At 46.9% G+C, this 18269-nt stretch overlaps 1 protein-coding gene and 1 non-coding gene across 3 annotated transcripts in view; one reads left to right on the forward strand and one right to left on the reverse strand.

The window, feature by feature from the left end:
• CA12 (carbonic anhydrase 12) overlaps positions 1-18269 on the reverse strand; it is a 62439-nt gene that overhangs the window by 29932 nt on the left and 14238 nt on the right. The window lies entirely within an intron of this gene.
• On the forward strand, positions 311-383 carry TRNAW-CCA. The gene has a single exon. It is a non-coding gene; the product is annotated as a tRNA-Trp (tRNA).

An 18269-nucleotide genomic window follows, 5' to 3' on the forward strand; every position in this document is an offset into this window, starting at 1 on the left:
GCAGCAGAGAGCTTGTATATTTTTTGTGTATGTGATATAAAGACTCAGAAAGAACCTAGGGTTCATCTGGCTTCCTCTTGGCTAGGCTGGGTGTTGGCTAGGCTGTGGGCTGAGTGGGTGTCATTCGGCACCTGCTCAGGTACACTCCTTTCAGGGAGATGGGACCCACCTTTCTCCAGGGGTCACCCATCCTCTGTGGTCCTGTGGCTAGAGCCACAGAGAACACAGCTAAGCCACAGGACCCCATTCAGAAGAGAAGGCAGCGTCTGTATCCTCTCTAAACCCATCTAATGTCACACATTTTGGGACTTCCCTGGTGGTCCAGTGGCTAAGACTCCATGCTTCCAGTGCAGGGGACCCAGGTTCGATCCCTGGTCAGGGAACTAGACCCCACGTGCCACAACTAAAGAGTGTGCATGCTGCAAGTAAAGACCTGGTGCAAATAAATAAATAAGTATTTTCAAAAATACTACACATTCTCAGGATGTTGTTAGGAGGTAGAAGTCACATTAAAAAAATTTTATTTTTTATTATTTATTTTTGGCTGCATTGGGTCTTTGTTGCTGTGCAGACTTTCTCTAGTTGCAGCGAGCAGGGACTACTGTCTAGTTAGGGTGCTCAGGCTTCTCACTGCAGTGCCTTCCCTCGTTGTGAAGCACAGGCTCTGGGGCACAGGCTTCAGTAGCTGTGGCACACGGACTTAGTTGCTCCAAGGCATGTGGGATCTTCCTGGACAAGGGATCAAACCCATGTCCCCTGCATTGACAGGTAGATTCTTAACCACTGGACCATCAGGGAAATCCTAAAAATGTGTTCAATATATATTTTATAGCTCCTGCAGTTCACTTCTGGAGTTGATTAAAAGATACATGGTTTCTCATAAAAGTCCAGGGAGCTGAACTGTTCAGTAGTATGGGGTTCCCACAGTATCTTCCCTGGCTGGATTCTTATCCCTGCTGAACAGAAAGCCACACTGTGCTCACTCTCTCTGTTTTCCTGCCAGTCAAGTGGAGAGGTATGGCCATAAAGCCCTATATCCTGCCCCAAAGGAAAGAAGGCTACTAGAGGGCTGGGTTAATGATTAACTGGTGATGTCTTATGATTTTATTATAAACAGAGGTCAAGGAGCCAAACTGGTTGAAGCTTTTTCTTTGTTAATGTTAGAAGTGAAGCAGAGCAAGGGCAGAGCAAGGGCTGGAGGATCAGGATTACTTATTATTTACAAAGCTTAAAGCTGGACAGCCATAGCAGGCCCATTCTGCTTCCTTGGTTTTTATTGTAAATCAATAAGAAAGATTATTCTTATTTCAATAGAAATAAAGTTTTCTAAGGGTGCTCTAATCCATACTTTATATCAAACTTTTCCTTTTATTATTTCAATTTTGGGGGGGGGGGTCACTTTGAGAGGGAAGGGACTGGGACGGGGTAAAGTCCTCCCAAGCCACTCTTTGGCAGCCTTTCTGGTTTAGCCGTGGCAGTGGGGCCAGTAGTGCAGGCTGGAGGGTGAACAAAGATGAGCTGCAAGACTAGGGCCATCAACTCAGCTCTCTGCTAGCCCCGGGGAAGTCCTTCCCCCACAGCTTGCCATATTTAGAGGGCCCCTACCTCTCCAGTAATCCCTTCCCAGTATTGCTAGGGAAGAGGGGAGGTACGGGTATAGCTAGGAGGAGACTTTGCAGTCATTTACCCTTTGGCTTCCAGGCATTTGTCAGGTTCTGTCTGGAGGGAAGGCTTTTATAGGGAGGAGGGTGGGGTTTCCTAGCTGTCAAAGATAGATGGTGCCAGCTACTTGCTTTTGCTCCTGTCTCCGGCACCCTTTTAGGTTCTGTTGCCTTGGAGAGTGTTCAATATGGTGAAGCTCTGCCCACTTGTCGAGACTCCTCTGAACCTGCTCTCCACCCTCTCTTTATTGCAGCAATGCTGAGACACACCCAGCTGCATCTCGTCTCCCTGAAACACCCTCTCCCTGCCCCTCTCACTCCCCAAAGGCAGGACCAAGTGTCTCCCTGTCCTGTGCTCCCATGGAGCCTTCACATTTATCTTTCCTAGAGGCACCTACTCTTACCAACCCCAGTAGACCAGTGGTTCTCAAAGTACAGTCCCTGGACAAGCATCACCACCATCATCACCTAGGAATCTGTTAGAAACCTTGGGCCCCACCCCAGACGCTCTGACCCAGACACTCTGGGGGTGGCGCCCAGCATCTATCACTGAATGAGCCCAGTGGGTGATTCTGGTTCTCACTGACAGTTGGGAACCACCGTGCTGGGTTCTCAGCTCATCCCATTCATTCCTATATCCCTGACTCTTCCCTCTGAGCCCACACATCAAAGTGGTTCTTGAATAAAAACCGCTAAGAAGTTAGCCAAGTTGCTGAGGTGGTAACAGCTTAACCCCAGCAGGGAAACCTAGCCAGGCCCATCACCTCTCCATGCTCAGTACTTGTTATTCTCTTTGATTTTCTTTGACTGGTTCACAAAGGAATTTTGGTGACTGTAAATGTGCTAAGTCCCCAGTAGAGCCAGACATCCTGCCCTACCCTCCTAAAAAAGTATATTAAAAACATTATTTCTCCATGCTCAAGCAGGGAACATCTCTGACTAGTAAGAACTGCACACACCATCTTTTTAATGCATTGTTATATGTGTCATTATAGAAACATAATTATGGTGTTTAAAGTCATTTTTATTCAGTGTTGAGCCATTAGGAACATAACTTCCTTTTCTAAATTTGTTTTCATGGCTCATTTCATGTCTTTAATCTTGCATGTGTGTGTGTGGTAAAATATACATAAAATTTACCATTTTTAACCATTTTAAAGTGAATCCAGTGGTATCAATTACATTTACACTTTTGTGAAGTCATCATCACTAGCCCTTTCCAGAACTTTTTCCATCATCCCAAATGTATTTTCCTGGTGGTACATGGCTGTGGAAAATAGTTTGGTGATTCCTTAAAAAGTTAAACACAATTATTATAATACCTAGCAATTCTGTTTAGTCACTAAGTTATGTCCAACTCATTTGCGACTCCATGGACGGTAGCCTGCCAGGCTCCTCTGTCCATAGAATTTTATAAGCAATACTGGAGTGGACTGCTATTTCCTTCTCCAGGGGATCTTCCCAACCCAGGGATCGAACCCCTGTCTCCTGCATTGCAAGTGGATTCTTTACCGTTGAGCCACTTAGGAAGCCAAAGTATGTAATAAAAGGAATTGAAAGCAGGAACTCAAACAGATACTTATACACTAATGTTCATAGCAGAATTATTTGTAATAGCCAAAAGGTGGAAATAACCCAAGTGCCCATCAAAAAATGAAGGGGTAAATAAAATGTGGTATATACATACAATGGAATCCTGTTCAATCATAAAAAGGCTCGTCTTGTTTTAATGTACAACTTCTTTCCCAAGAATCTAACTCACTAGATGGGCTAGATGTTTGAGGAGAGCTGAGCTAGGTTTCTATACTTCCAAAGCATCTGTCACAAAGCAAGCTTATGATAGATGCTCAGTAAACAGTCAGTGGTGGAGGAAAACTCTTTATCTTACTTGATCTAGATGCAGAAGAGTTGGTGTCAGATGTTGGTGTGTATCAGACTCCCCTGGAGGGTTTTGTTAAAATACAGATTTCATGCTAAGACACAGATGGCTAAAACACTCTCATAGTTTCTGATTCAGAAGGTTTGGGGTGCAGTCCCCAGATTTGTATTTCTAACCGTTTCCCAGATGATGCTGATGCTGCTGGTCTGGGGACCACACTTTGAGAAGCACTGGTCTAGTCTAACTCAGTATTTCTGAACTCTAACTGTGCACTGGAATCTCCAAGACCTTCTCAGTTTACTCCCAGCCCCAGCCTCCAAGACCTGGTTTAATTGGTCTTGAGTGGAGTCTAGGTACAGGAGGCTTTAAAAAGCTTCTCAGGTGATTCTGCTCAGCTGTCCAGCCAAAGTTAACAAGCGCCAGTGGAAAGCCCTCACTACTTCGATGGTGTTGGGGTTGGAGCCAGAGCTTTTTATTCTCCAGTGTCAAGGTAAGATTTTTTTTTTTAATTAATTTTGTATTGTGGTAAAATGTATATAACATAGCCAGGCTTCCCAGGTGGCGCTAGTGGTAAAGAACTTGCCTGCCAATGCAGGAGACCCAAGAAACGCGGGTTCAATCCCTGTGTTGGGAAGATCCCCTAGAGTAGGAAATGGCAACACACCCTAGTATTCCTGCCTGGAAAAACTCCATGGACAGAGGAGCCTGGCGGGCTACAGTCCACGGGGTCCAAAAGAGTTGGACACGAGTGAGCACGCAGGCACTCGCACTTGTAACGTATATTTAACGTGAATGACATGTAGTATATTCACAGTGTTGCACAGCCGTTACTACTGTTCGGTCCCAGGACATTTTAATCACCCCGAAGGAAACCCCGTATTCTCTAAGCAGTCATTTCTCGTCCGCCCCTCCCCCGCCCCCAGCCCTGGGCAACAACTAATCTACTTTCTGTCTCTGGATTTGCCTCTTCCATTGTCTGGCTTCTTCCACATCCTATAATGTTTTCAAGGTTCATTGATAATGTACTTCATTCCTTTTTATGGCTGAAGAATATCCCATTGTACGAATAAATCAAGCTTGTTTCTCCTTTCATAGTGCTGCTCTTCACTGTAGTTTAAATATCTGACTCTGGTTCAACTTGCTCTTGTCTACTATAAAATAATCCTTGACTGAAATAAAGCATTAGTGTTTCTCCTGTATGGGTTTTAGAACATAAACTGTGAACAGAGCCTGCATGAAGCAAAGGTGGGTGTATTGCAGCCTGGTATCCTGGAAGCAAGGGTCTGGGGACCAGGGAGGCTGTTACTTTTAACTAGCTTCTAAATGAAGAGGGAACAGTTTGAACATTCATGATAATAAAGGTGTGTTCTATACAAGGTGATGAAGCAGTGTTCCCTGACACCAAAAGGAAGCTGATGGGAGAACAAATCATGTGAGCTGGGGCTGCCTTAATGACAGGCTCCTTCCCTGGCAGAGACGGTGGAAAATGTCGCAGGTACTTCTGGCTGCCAAAAAACTGCTCTCCTCTCCCTCCCTCTCCCCATCCCATCACTTTTAACCTTTGTTAAAAGTGTGAGGCTGTGGGTGAGGAGCCAAGACTGGATTGGTGGTCAGACAGCGGGTCAGGGGCCACCCTGGATATCTATTGAAGGCGGCCCTGAACAAGCTATTAGTTGTGGGCTTCTGGTATCTGTTTACTGGACGAGGACCTCCCCTTTCCTCCTGCTCTGGCCTCTCCGCTGCGTCTCTCATTTATTTACAGCTGCACTGGGTCTTTGTTGCTGCGCACGGCCATTTCTCTAGCCTTGGGCTTTTCTCTAGTTGTGGTGAGCGGGGGCCACTCTCTAGTTGCAGTGTGTGCCTTCTCACTGCAGTAGGTTTTCTTGTGGAGCCCAGGCTCTAGGCCTGTGGGTTTCAGTAGCAGTGCATGGCTTAGTTGCTTTGTAGCATCTTCCTGGATTAGGGATTGAACACACGTCCCCTGCATTGGCAGCTGGATTCTCTACCACTGAGCCACCTGGAAGTGCCCCTCCCACCTCCTTTTTTTTATGTTTGTTTATTTATTTGGCTGCACCGGGTGTCAGTTGCAGCGCTCAGGATCTTTGATCTTCCTGGTAGCATGTGGCATTTTTAGTTGCAGTATGTGGGATCTGGTTCCCTGACCAGGGATTGAACCCAGGCCCCCTGCATTGGGAGCACAGAGTCTTAGCCACTGGTCCATCAGGGAAGTCCCCCTCACCGCCTCTTTGCAGCCAAGCATCATATTAGAATTGTCTACACCGCTCAATTCTGCACCTCCACTCCCCACTGAGCTCTCACGGCCCCAGGACTCTGACTTCCACCTCCCACTGGATTCAAGTAGACTCTTCAGCCCTCATTTTTTTTGTAGCCCTTGGCCCTGGTGATCCCGCTCACTTCTGAACCTCTCCTCTCTGGGTTTGGGGGATACTGTTTGAGCTGTCTTCCCATTCCTCCTGCCCCTTTGCAGCTCTCAGTAGCCACCTGCCCTTCAAGGCAGCTGTCCCATGGCTTTTGTCCTTGGCTCTTTCTCTCTCATTGACACTCCCCTGGAGTAATCCTGACGCCTCCCAGGGCTTCAGCACAACCTTTGCCCTGTCGGGGTTTCCTCCTGAGCTCTAGAGCCTTAAGGGACACCTCCTTAAGATGTTCCATGGCCTCCTGAAATCAGACTTGCCTGGAAGGGGAGGCAGACAGGCAAACAATTTGAGAAATAACCAAACCTGCCATCTTTCCCTCTCTCGCCTTCCTTGCCCCCAAACCCCCTCCACCTCCTTCGAGGTTCTCTATTTCAGCTAATATTGCCACCCGCCCACCAAAAGCCAGGAGTCACAGTCTCCTTCCTCTGGCCCCCATTTGCAGGCACAGGGAGGTGACAGATTTCCTCTCTTAGCAGTCTTTTCTTTTTAGGACAATATTTTGTCTTTATTTTTAAACTTTTTTAAAAATTGAAATATAGTTGATTTACAATGTTGTGTTAGATTCAGGTGCACAGCAAAGTGATTCAGATATATATATATATATATATATACACACACACATACATACATTATTCTTTCTCAGATTCTTTTCCCTCATAGGTTATTATAAGATATTGAATAGAGTTCTCCGTGCTATATAGTAGGTCCTTATTATTTTATATATAGTAGTGTGTATCTGGAGAAGGCAATGGCAACCCACTCCACTACTCTTGTCTGGGAAATCCTGGTAGTGCGTGGAGTCGCGAAGAGTCGGACACGACTGAGCGACTTCACTTCCACTTTTCACTTTCATGCACTGGAGAAGGAAATGGCAACCCACTCCCGTGTTCTTGCCTGGGGAATCCCAGGGACAGAGGAGCCTGGTGGGCTGCCATCTATTGGTGGGCTGCCATCTATGGGGTCGCACAGAGTTGGACACAACTGACACGATTTAGCAGCAGGAGCAGCAGTATGTATGTGTTAATCCCAAACTCCTCTAATTTATACCTTCCCCTTTTCCTCTTTGGTAACCATAGGTTTGTTTTCTATGTCTCTGAGTCTATTTCTGTTTTGTAAGTTCATTTGCATCATCTTTTTAGATTCCATGTACGTATATAAGTGATATCGTATGATGTTTGTCTTTCTCTGACTTAGTATGATAATCTCTAGGTCCATTCATGTTGCTGCAAATGACTTTATTTCATTCTTTTTATGGCTAATATTCCATTGTCTATATATGTATACATAAGTATGTGTGTGGGCATATATATGTATATTATATATGTGTATTATATACACACACACCAAGCACATCACTTCTGTACTCTTTGTGCCAAAATGGACAACCTGAATCTTATAAGAAACCTTCAGACAAACCCAAATGGAAGGACATTCTACATGATATCTGGTCTATATGCTTCAGAAATGTCAAGGGCATGAAAGTTCTAAAGAGACCGCAAATAAATGCAATGGATTATCCCAATTGATTCCCAATTTGGAAAAAATGCTGTCAAGGCCCCGTATTGAGTTTCTTTTAAACTTGGCCTTCATCTGCCCCCACTGGATATCCTATTCAGACACATAGCTCAATATCTATAGGCCTCACTGGCCTTGTTTCTCCAGCCCTCCACTCCCCAAGCTAGATCCAGATCCAGACATGTCTTTGCCTTCAGGCTTAATCCCAAGGTCTGGACTGCAGCCCCAAATCCCCTGGTGCTCTCCACCCCACCACTGCAGCCTTTGCTTCTCCCACATTGCCATGTGTCAAAAAAGTGGGGGTGGGGTTCTAAGACTTCACCCAGACTAAAAAGTTAGCCTGCCAGTCTCACAGATGCTGGTGAAGACAGAGACTCCTGAGTCGAAGCACAGTTTAATACTCACAAGGCAGAGTGACATTTGCACCTGTTTCCTAAGCTCAGATCCACAGGGTGATGTAATGAGGGCCTTGTGACACTTGCGCTTGCAACCTGCTCAGGATGATGAGTGTCCCTCCCAGCTTAAGAAACCCCTGTATTTAGAGGCAGTTAGCAAGCCTGCTCAACATTCGCCTCCGAAAGAGACAATATTTTCCTGGGGAGCAAACCAATCTGCTTTCTTCCCTGGGAGGAGACTGTCTTGAACTTACAGGATGATTTCCTATATAAACATCTTTGAAAAGATAGTCTGGAACAAAAGGTGTCAGAGTCTCTGCCCTCAGGGGGAATATTCTCCCCACACCACCACTCCAGCACGCTGCCACCCCGTGTCTCTGACCGCACCCCACACTCTTGTCTGGTTTGGGAGCTCTGTTGCTTGCAGTGGAATGCCATCCTCATCGCATGTGTGTAAACTCGCAGGCGTGCTCCTTGTCCTGCTCATGCCTTTGTCTTTCAAGAATCAGCTCCTCAGGCGAGCCTGACAGCCACATCACCACCTACAGGAATTCTGCTCCACCTTTGTGTCCCCAGGGCCAGTGCACACTATCATAGGACTTAACCTGCTCCGCTGTTGTGACCTGTTTACCAACTCTCAGTGCATGTAAGGCATGGCTGTGTCCTGCTTGTCTCTGATCCCCACTGACCAGCCCACAAAGGGAATCATTAAGGATCAGTAAAAGAATAAGTGAATCAGTGAAGAGCCTGTTATTTTACAGCCTCTGGCAGTTTCTTATTACTTGGAGGAGCAGATGTAAAATGGATGAAGCTGAAAAATCCAGCAGGGAGTTAATAAGCATTTTCTATGATCTGGGAGAGGGACCAGAAATCTGTCTTTGGGGAGACCCTCCCTGTGTTATGGGACAGGGTGTTTGGCCAAGCCCCCCTCTTAGGAACCCAGGCTTCAGGCCAGTGTTGCTGTGAAAGCGCAGCCCCAGCTGTAATAGTCCCATTGCTGGTGCTTCAGGCCAAAATGCTAAGCCTTCTGTCTAGCCATCCAGTGATATAAATTGGATGCGTCTTTAACAGGTCTGTGCCCTTGCAAAGAACACTGTTTTCCTAGGGATTTAGCTATCCTGCACTGGAATGTCTGGTGGCTCACCTATGATGTTATTACAGACTAAGCCAGTGGTTCTCAGCAGAAGCGATTTTGTCCCCTCGGGATGTTTGGTGACATCTGGAGACATTTTTGGTGTCATCACAGGGGGAAATGCTGCTGGCATCCAGTGGGTACATGGGCAGGCCGGAGATGCTGCTGAACGCCATACGGTGCAGGGACAGCCCCCTGCAGAGAAACCTGCCGCCCCCAGTGCCAGCAGTGCAGGGGCTGGGAGCCCCGGACTATTGTGATGGCCCTGCGTGGACCACACAGATCGCACATGCAGAGGAGGCTTTTCTAAACAGAATGAAGCACTCTTGCTGTCAGTCATCCTGGGGCCTGGCCTCTGGAAAGAGGAAACACAGGAGTCCAGGCCAGAAGGGCAGGGCTGGCGCCTACGACTCATGGTAGGGGATCCCAGGGTCAGGGATTGTGGTTGCCCCCGGGGAGCATCGATGACAGACACACCTGTTTTAGGTTTTTCTTTGAGGCTCTTTGTGTTGCCCCAGGACCTCAGTCAAATTCTGTTAAACCCCAAGGCCTAGTGAGGTTTTTTTCTTTTTAAGTGACCATTTAATGAGTACTTTCTACATGCTAGACATCATTTTGCATCAGAGGTGGGCTAACATTTCCTACAAAAGGCCAGATAGGAGATATTTTAGGCTTTGTGAGCTATATGGTCTCTGCTGCTACTACACAACTCTGTTGTTTAAAAAAAAAAAAAAAAGCATCCATGGAGAATATGCAAACAGGTGAATGGTGAGTGTAGCTGTGTTCCAAGAAAATTTTATTTACAAAACAAGTGGTGGACTGGATTTAGCCCACGGGCCATAGTCCACCAACCACTGTTCTACATGCTTAGCAAGCGTTAATTAAAGTGCATAACAAGCCTAGGACAGAGACGGTATGTTCTTATTTAGCAGATGTGGTGACTGAGACCCAAATCAGTGCCAGTAACGAGCCAGGCTGCCACCAACCCTGACCCTCACACTCTCCCCCACAGTAGCCTTTGGAGGGTCCAGAGCCTGGGAAGTGGGTGGCGGTTATCAGGCGGTGAGAGATGACCAGCAGGTAAACCCTGGCGATAGTCCAGAGCTAAAGGGGAGAAACAGCAGGGCGCAGGGATTTGTGACCTGGTCAACATTCCTGGGGGCATCTAGAAGTAACAAAAAGAGGGGATCTGATAAAAGATGTGAGCTTTCTGCAGCTCCCCAGGGTGGAACCTGACCTAATTGAAGGCTCACTGGCCCCTCAGTGTTGACCTTTTATGAACCCATTCGTCACCTACCAGCTTTCACAAAGAGGAAGTCCCTTCTGATACCTAACCTACAGCACTCTTGCTGTTATTTAAAGCCGCTCCCTCAGTTTTCAAACTTGCCGTTTGATGGTGCTTTTCACACCTGAAGATCTTCATCCAGGCTACTTCTGTCTCCCTTCCAGTTCAGTTCAGTCACTTCAGTCCGACTCTTTGTGACCCCATGGACTGCAGCACGCCAGGCCTCCCTGTCCATCACCAACTCCCAGAGTTTACTCAGACTCATGTCCATTGAGTAGGTGATGCCATCCAACCATCTCATCCTCTGTCGTCCCCTTCTCCTCCTTCCTTCGATCCTTCCCAGCATTAGGGTCTTTTCCAATGAGTCAGTTCTTTGTATTAGATGGCCAAAGTTTTGGAGTTTCAGCTTCAGCATCTGTCCTTCCAATGAATATTCAGGACTGATTTCCTTTAGGATGGACTGGTTGGATCTTCTTGCTGTCCAAGGGACTCTCAAGAGTCTTCTCCAACACCACAGTTCAAAAGCATCAATTCTTCGCTGCTCAGCTTTCTTTATAGTCCATCTCTCACATCCATACATGACTACTGGAAAAACCATAGCTTTGACTAGACGGACCTTCGTTGGCAAAGTCATGTCTCTGCTTTTCAATATGCTGTCTAGGTTGGTCATAACTTTTCTTCCAAGGAGCGAGTGTTTTTTAATTTCATGGCTGCAGTCACCATCTGCAGTGATTTTTGGAGCCCAAAAAATGTCTGTCAAAATCTCCCTTCCAGAGGGGTGTGAAATGCAGTAGGAAGGTCAAGGGCTTTGGAGCCATTGACCAAGCTGCCAATCACAGCTCCACCACCTACTGGTTGTGTGACCTTGAATACAACTCTTAGATTCCCTGAGCTTGCTTGCAAAAGGAATGCAGTAACACCCACCAGGCAGGACCTCAGAGCTCTTGGGTGAATAAATGTGGTAGCTTAAGATCAATGTCTGTTTGTGATGGACTCCCAAGACATGCTGGTTCCCAGGCCCTTCTGAATGGAATAGTCTCAAGTCTTTTTTTTTTTTTTTACCTTAAGGGCTGTTTCCAACCTTTTAAAGCAAGTTCACCCTTTCACCTCACCGGAAAACAAATCTAGGGCTCCCTGCATGTCTCCTTTTACTTCTAATGAGATATATATGGAGATGTGGCATTTCATTTCAGACCAGTTTCACCTCTGAAATCCTACCATCCCAGATCAAGTGCCGCCTTCTCCCTGGTGCCTTCCCTGACACCCAGAGCCAAAAGCAAAGAGAGAAACAAACCATTCTTTCCTCATTCACTCAACAGGTATATCTCCAGCTCCTCTCCTGGACTGGGCTCTGTGCCTCTGCCCAAGCAGCCTGCTGGGGGGTGTCACTCCCCACACACTGTGCTGATATCCTTCTAGATAACTGTCCTTGAGACAAGAAAGGGCTCCTTCTCACCCCTTATCCCTCGAACACTGCCTTGCTTCCAGCAGGTTTGTGCTCAAAGACCACCTTGGAGGAAAACATTCTCCAGTGATAACCTGGCACGTTAGCCTTAGCTGGAGAGTGGGCACTTGGTTGCTAACCCAAAAGGCACCTATGCTTATCAAGGCAATTAAGTGAAGGGACAACATTAAATTCCTGCAGTTCTCAATTTTTTCCCCATAATGAGTTTTCTGACCAGGCATCTTTGCACATACAGTCTTCCCTACAGACCTTTTGTGCTCAGTTTTACTCAGTAATGGGGGCTTTCCTACTCCAGCCTTGCCAATGGCATTACACCAAGAGATTCCTCAAGAGCTGGTTTGGGGGAGAATGAATACATGTCTATGTAGGACTGGGTCCCTGAGTCCCTTCGCTGTTCACCTGAAACTGTCACACATTGTTAACTGGTTATACCCCAATACAAAATAAAAGGTTAAAAAAAGCCTAGCGGCTTGGGATGGGGCAGTAGGAGAGAGGCTCAGCAGGGAGGGGATATGTGTATTCATATAGCTGACTCACTTTGCTGTGCAGCAGAAACTAACACAACATTGTAAAGCAGCTATACTCCAATTAAAAAAGAGAGAGAGCGAGAGAGCTGGAGGCTCTTGGGAAATTGCCAGAAAGAAGCACCCAGGAGCGAGGGGCAGGCTGTAAGATCTCACCCCAGCACCGCTGTGAGCAATGAGATGTCAACGCACGTTCCGGTAGCTCAGAAACCAGCGGAGAGCCTCACTCCAGGTTCGGGTGCAGGAGATGGAGGTTGAGTGTGGGCTAAGGACACATCTGAGAATGTATGATAGATGCACATGAATGTGGATGTGTGCGTGCGTGCGCATGTGTAAATGCATGCTTACGCCTCTTTCCTGAGTCACCAGGACTAAGCGCCTGGCGGGGCGGGGGAGCGAGCAGCTCTCCTAATTTGGTACCTGCCACCTTGCAGCGCGGCTGCGCTCACTCGATGTTCCTCACTGGGTGCGCTTTCTGCCCCACTCCACCTGCCCTCTTTGACCTGCTTTTCTTCTTCTGGCGTCTATTCCCTGTTCTTTCCAACACTCATCTTTCTAACTCCTTCAGCTGTCCATCCTACTCTGAAGAATCTGAAAACGGTCATTATGGCCCCTGGAAGACCCCTGACATTTCTCCCAGTTGTGTGCTGCCAACAGTAACAATGACTTGAGGATATTGATTTTTTTTTTTTCCTAGCAACCACGTTGGTCTTTGATCTACATTTCCCATGAGTGTGTTACAAGGAACTGTATCAAATGTTTATTTATGTCAACGGGTCTTAAGTCTATTGTGTTTTCTTTAACCGCTAAGCCTTTTACTGATACAGAGAAGAAAAGCAAGTTATTTTGGCACCATTTGTTTCTGGCAAGTCTGTATTATTTACTTGGTTTAAAAATCACCGCATTTCCTCAGTGACTTTTGCTCAGTGTTGTGATGTGCCGTGTAGAGTACACAATGCCTGACATAAAATGAGCATCTACTAAATGTCTGGGGAGATACACGAGACTGAAATCAGGAGACGCAGATTCCAGGCTGCTCACTTTCTCATGCTTGGGCCACTTGACAACGCTCAGGTTTTGTCGCCTCATCTGTAAATGATTGTGGGGCTTGGCTGCATCAGCGGTCCCCACTGGGGTCCCACCTGGGCAGCAGTGGCAGTGGATGATGATTTGAATACTTCATGCAGCCCAACAGAGATGAGCCCTCATCCACAATCAGGCTGCTCCAGCCAATGACAACATTCAGTTCAGTTCAGTTCAGTCGCTCAGTCGTGTCCGACTCTTTGCGACCCCATGAATCGCAGCACGCCAGGCCTCCCTGTCCATCACGATCTCCCGGAATTCACTCAGACTCACATCCATCGAGTCAGTGATGCCATCCAGCCATCTCATCCTCTGTCATCCCCTTCTCCTCCTGCCCCCAATCTCTCCCAGCATCAGAGTCTTTTCCAATGAGTCAACTCTTCTCATGAGGTGGCCAAAGTACTGGAGTTTCAGCTTTAGCATCATTCCCTCCAAAGAAATCCCAGGGCTGATCTCCTTCAGAATGGACTGGTTGGATCTCCTTGCAGTCCAAGGGACTCTCAAGAGTATTCTCCAACACCACAGTTCAAAAGTATCAATACTTCGGCGCTCAGCTTTCTTCACAGGCCAACTCTCACATCCATACATGACCACAGGAAAAACCATAGCCTTGACTAGATGGACCTTTGTTGACAAAGTCATGTCTCTGCTTTTCAATATGCTTTCTAGGTTGGTCATAACTTTCCTTCCAAGGAGTAAGCGTCTTTAGGTGTCTACATTTCGGGCTGAATTATATCAATAGGTCAGGACCCCCATTGCCCCTCCCTTGGTTCAGACTCCTGTGTCTCTCTGGCCCCACTTCCTCCAGCGTTTCACCCTCAATTTACTCTCCATGCTATAGCCAGGATGATCCTTCTAAAATGCTTTTCTCAGTTTTCTACTTAAAATACTCCATCTGTCTCCTGCTATCTCCAGAGTGAGGTCCCAACTCCGGCCAGCTCATGAGCCCCTCACTCTCTAGTCCATCTCCCCAGCCCCTTTCCTCCTCTCTGAGACCCTTGTTGGTCCCCTGGACCTACCAGCCTAGTTGATCCCTTACACCCCAAAGCTTTTTTAACCTCTTCCCTTTGCCTGGCTAACTCTTACATGTCTTCCAGGCCTCAGCTTGGACATCACCTCCTCCAGGAAGCCTTCTCTGATTCTTTCCCAAGACACTAGGCAAAGTCACTCTCTTCTGTGCTTCATCTCTCTGCATTGTACTGCTAAGTCACTTCAGTCGTATCCGACTCTGTGCGACCCCATAGACGGCAGCCCAAAAGGCTCCCCTGTCCCTGGGATTCTCCAGGCAAGAACACTGGAGTGGGTTGCCATTTCCTTCTCCAATGCATGAAAGTGAAAAGTGAAAGTGAAGTCGCTCAGTTGTGTCTGACCCTCAGCGACCCCATGGACTACAGCCCTCCAGGCTCCTCTGTCCATAGGATTTTCCAGGCAAGAGTACTGGAGTGGGGTGCCATTGCCTTCTCCGCTCTGCATTGTAAGGCTCTATCTAATTCACTGTCTCCTCCCAGACTCTCAGTCTTATTCACGCCTTATTCATCATTTCCTCAGCATCTAGTCTAATACTTGGCATTTAATATTTATAAATGTTTGTGGAAAAAATATGAATCAGTTATCTTGGGCTAACTTAAAACTTTGACTGTTTTCAGATCTGTCTTTGATTAATAAAAAAAATGGGAGGGACTTCCCTGGTGGTCCAGTGGCTATGACTCCACCCTCTCATTGTAGGGGGTGTAGGTTCAATCCCTGGTCAAGGAACTATTAATATATCCCACATGCTTTACCTAATTAAGAGGTCACATGCCATAGCTAAAGACCTGTTGCAGACAAATATATGAACAAAAATTTTAGAAAACAATTGGGGAAAATTAATTATTTCATTTGTTAAACCTTTTAAATGATGGTGTCCATGGAGGAGGGCAGAATAAAAGAGTGATGAATGTGTGGGGTACCATTACTCTCTGGTCCTTTCTAGATAATGATTCCAGAAATTTATTTGTATAACACTTTGGTTCAGGATCAGAAAAAATACCTGTGAACTAGAAGGGCATCATCAATGAAGAGTCTTTAGATTTGCAGATCATAGGAGAATGGGCAGTTACTCAAGTTGGAATCACCAATTTGCCTCTGGGCTTCCTGGTGGCAAAAGCCAAAAGAGGAAACAGCCATTTGCGTGAGTGCCTCAGACTTGCTACAAAACTTCTTTGTTCCACAACCTTCAGAGTCACCTTTCCTCCTTTTTCAACTTCTCATGCAGTTTCCAGAAGATGGGGTGCCAAGCAGGGGCCTCACTACAAAAGCCCAGGCCCCATTCACCAGTGGCACCACTGCCTGCTGTAAGCAAGTCTCACTCTGGTCATAACCAGGGAGCCCTTTCTGAGCCAACTGTCCCAGAGATGGCGGCATCATGACTGTTTGCCCTGAAACTAACCACAGGCATCCTTATGAGGTCTGAATGGGTCTCCTCCCATTCACTCAGAAGTCACACAGCTGATGTATGTCTCAAGTTAATGATTGCAAAATCATTTAAAAAGCTAAAATGAGCTAAATGAACTATTTTATTTAGAGTTATACCAGTGGTGAGGCAACCTTTATGGATACAAGGAGGTGGCAGCCCGTACTTGTTCCTTCCTGGTTGGCAAAAATCAAATACTTGCCAGGTCATTGGAAAGCTTGTACCTTAAAGCAATACTTTTGTTAACTAAAAGAAAAGCCCACATAGGTATAGGAATTCCCTGGACTCTGTGCACTCACCACCTTAGCCCGGTTCAATCCCTGATCAAGGAACTAAGATCCCACAAGCCATGTGGTATGACAAAAAAAAAAAAAGATAAGCACCTAACTTATTTTCCTTAAAAATATTTGTCAAACTGATCTAATACCTCTTAGGTATATAAGTAAACTGTGGCTAGACTGAAAATTGGAAGAAGTTAAGAGTTCAAAATCTAATATTATTTCGCATCCTTCCTCTGTGCTGTGCATACTAGCCATTAGCTTTACATTTTCTTGCCCCCACTGTTTCACTGTTTAATTGTGGAAATTAAATCATTTTTCCTTTCTCTGTGCTCTTAGCATCTAACAGGGAATTTCTCTGGTGAGTATTTGTGGAACAGCTACCATATTTCATCGCTTCTAGATGCCATGGATTATAAGATATATCCCACTTACAGAGATGCTATAATGTAAAAAAAAAAAGTTGCATCTGAGAATCACTACAGTACAGTCTTTGTCCAGAGAAGGTGCGGGCTCTCTTTCCTGGCCATGTGGCGTGGCTGGCTGTGCTCTTGGGCGCCTCAGTAGTGCCTGTGCCCTTCACCCCCTCTGCCCCTGCAGCCGAGCAGGAGAGAGGGCCCTTGCTCCCTCTGAGGAGACTGTGGGAGTCTGCTGAGACGATCTCAGATCCCTTCTCCATGAAAAACCAGACCTTCTCTGCCCAAGGCACCTTCACTCATCTGCTCTGAATTCAGCCCTTTTGCTTTCAATCTTCTGATCTGGTTTACCCCAGGCATTTGCTCCCCTCTCTCTTCCTGCTGGGGATGGACTGCCAAGGGCTTTAACTGGCTGCTGGAGGGCTGTGCCCTGCCCTCACCTGACTGCCTGGGGCTTGAGACCAGCATGCAGTAGAAAGGGCAAGTTTGAGCACAGCAAGAGGCCCCACAGAGCCCCTGGAAGGACCCCCTCCCAGGCAGCTCTCACCTCACAGTTCCAAGGCTTGTCTCTGCCCCAGGTGTGTGGGGGAACCTGCATGGGGCTGGGCTTAATGGAGCTCAGAATTCCCTGTAGCCCAGCACCAGATTTCTTCCCAGCTCCACTCCTAAACCCAAAATCAGAGCTCAGCCCAGAGGCTCAGAGGGGAGGAGTGCATTCTCTGGGCGGGGCAGGAAGGGATGCTCCAGTGATTTAAGCTGCGTGACTGAAGTGGCCACGGCTATGGAACTGGATATCTGTCCCGCAGATTCGAGGAAAGTGCCAGGGTAACTGGTCTGAAGGACAAGCTTGGGAAGAACTTTCTGGCATGTGAAGCCCATGGGACAAGAGCTTGGAACCCTTGAGGTATTTTTGTTCAATCCCTATTTTTCTCACAAGGGAAACTCCTTTTGTTTTTCAGAATATGGATGAACCTAGAGTATTCTTTGGAGGAGGCAATGGCGACCCACTCCAGTATTCTTGCCTGGAAAACCCCATGGACGGAGGACCCTGGTGGGCTGCAGTTCATGGGGTTGCTAAGAGTCGGACACGACTGAGCAACTTCACTTTCACTTTTCACTTTCATGCATTAGAGAAGGAAATGGCAACCCACTCCAGTATTCTTGCCTGGAGAATCCCAGGAATGGGGAAGCCTGGTGGGCTGCTGTCTATGGGGTCGCACAGAGTCGGACACGACTGAAGCGACTTAGCAGCAGAAGCAGGAGCAGAGTATTCTTGCCTGGAGAATTCCATAGACACAGGAACCTGGCGAGCTACAGTCCATGGGTCACAAAAAGTCAGACATGACTGAGTGACTGACACTTCTTTTTTTTTTAAGAAGGTAGTATGCTGAGACAGATAACAAGTCAGACAGGGAAGGACAAATGTGGTATGATTTTACTCATATGTGGAGTCTAACATATAAATAGTCATAGATACAGAGGACAAACAGGTGGTTGCCAGCGGGGAGGAAGGTAGGGAATGAAAAAAAAAAAGGTAATTACGTGAGGTAGGGGCCCCAGGTGGTGCAGTGGTAAGGAATCTGCCTGCAATGCAATGATCATGGAGACGCGGGTTCGATCCCCAAGTTGGGAAGATGCTCTGGAGGAAGAAATGGCAACCCACTCCAGTATTCTTGCCTGAGAAATCCCATGAACAGAGGAGCCTGGCAGGCTACAGTCTGGAGTCGCAGAGAGTTGGACACGACT

The sequence above is a fragment of the Oryx dammah genome, unplaced genomic scaffold (assembly GCF_014754425.2).
Source record: "Oryx dammah isolate SB20612 unplaced genomic scaffold, SCBI_Odam_1.1 HiC_scaffold_26, whole genome shotgun sequence".
In the NCBI taxonomy this organism is placed as follows: domain Eukaryota; kingdom Metazoa; phylum Chordata; class Mammalia; order Artiodactyla; family Bovidae; genus Oryx; species Oryx dammah.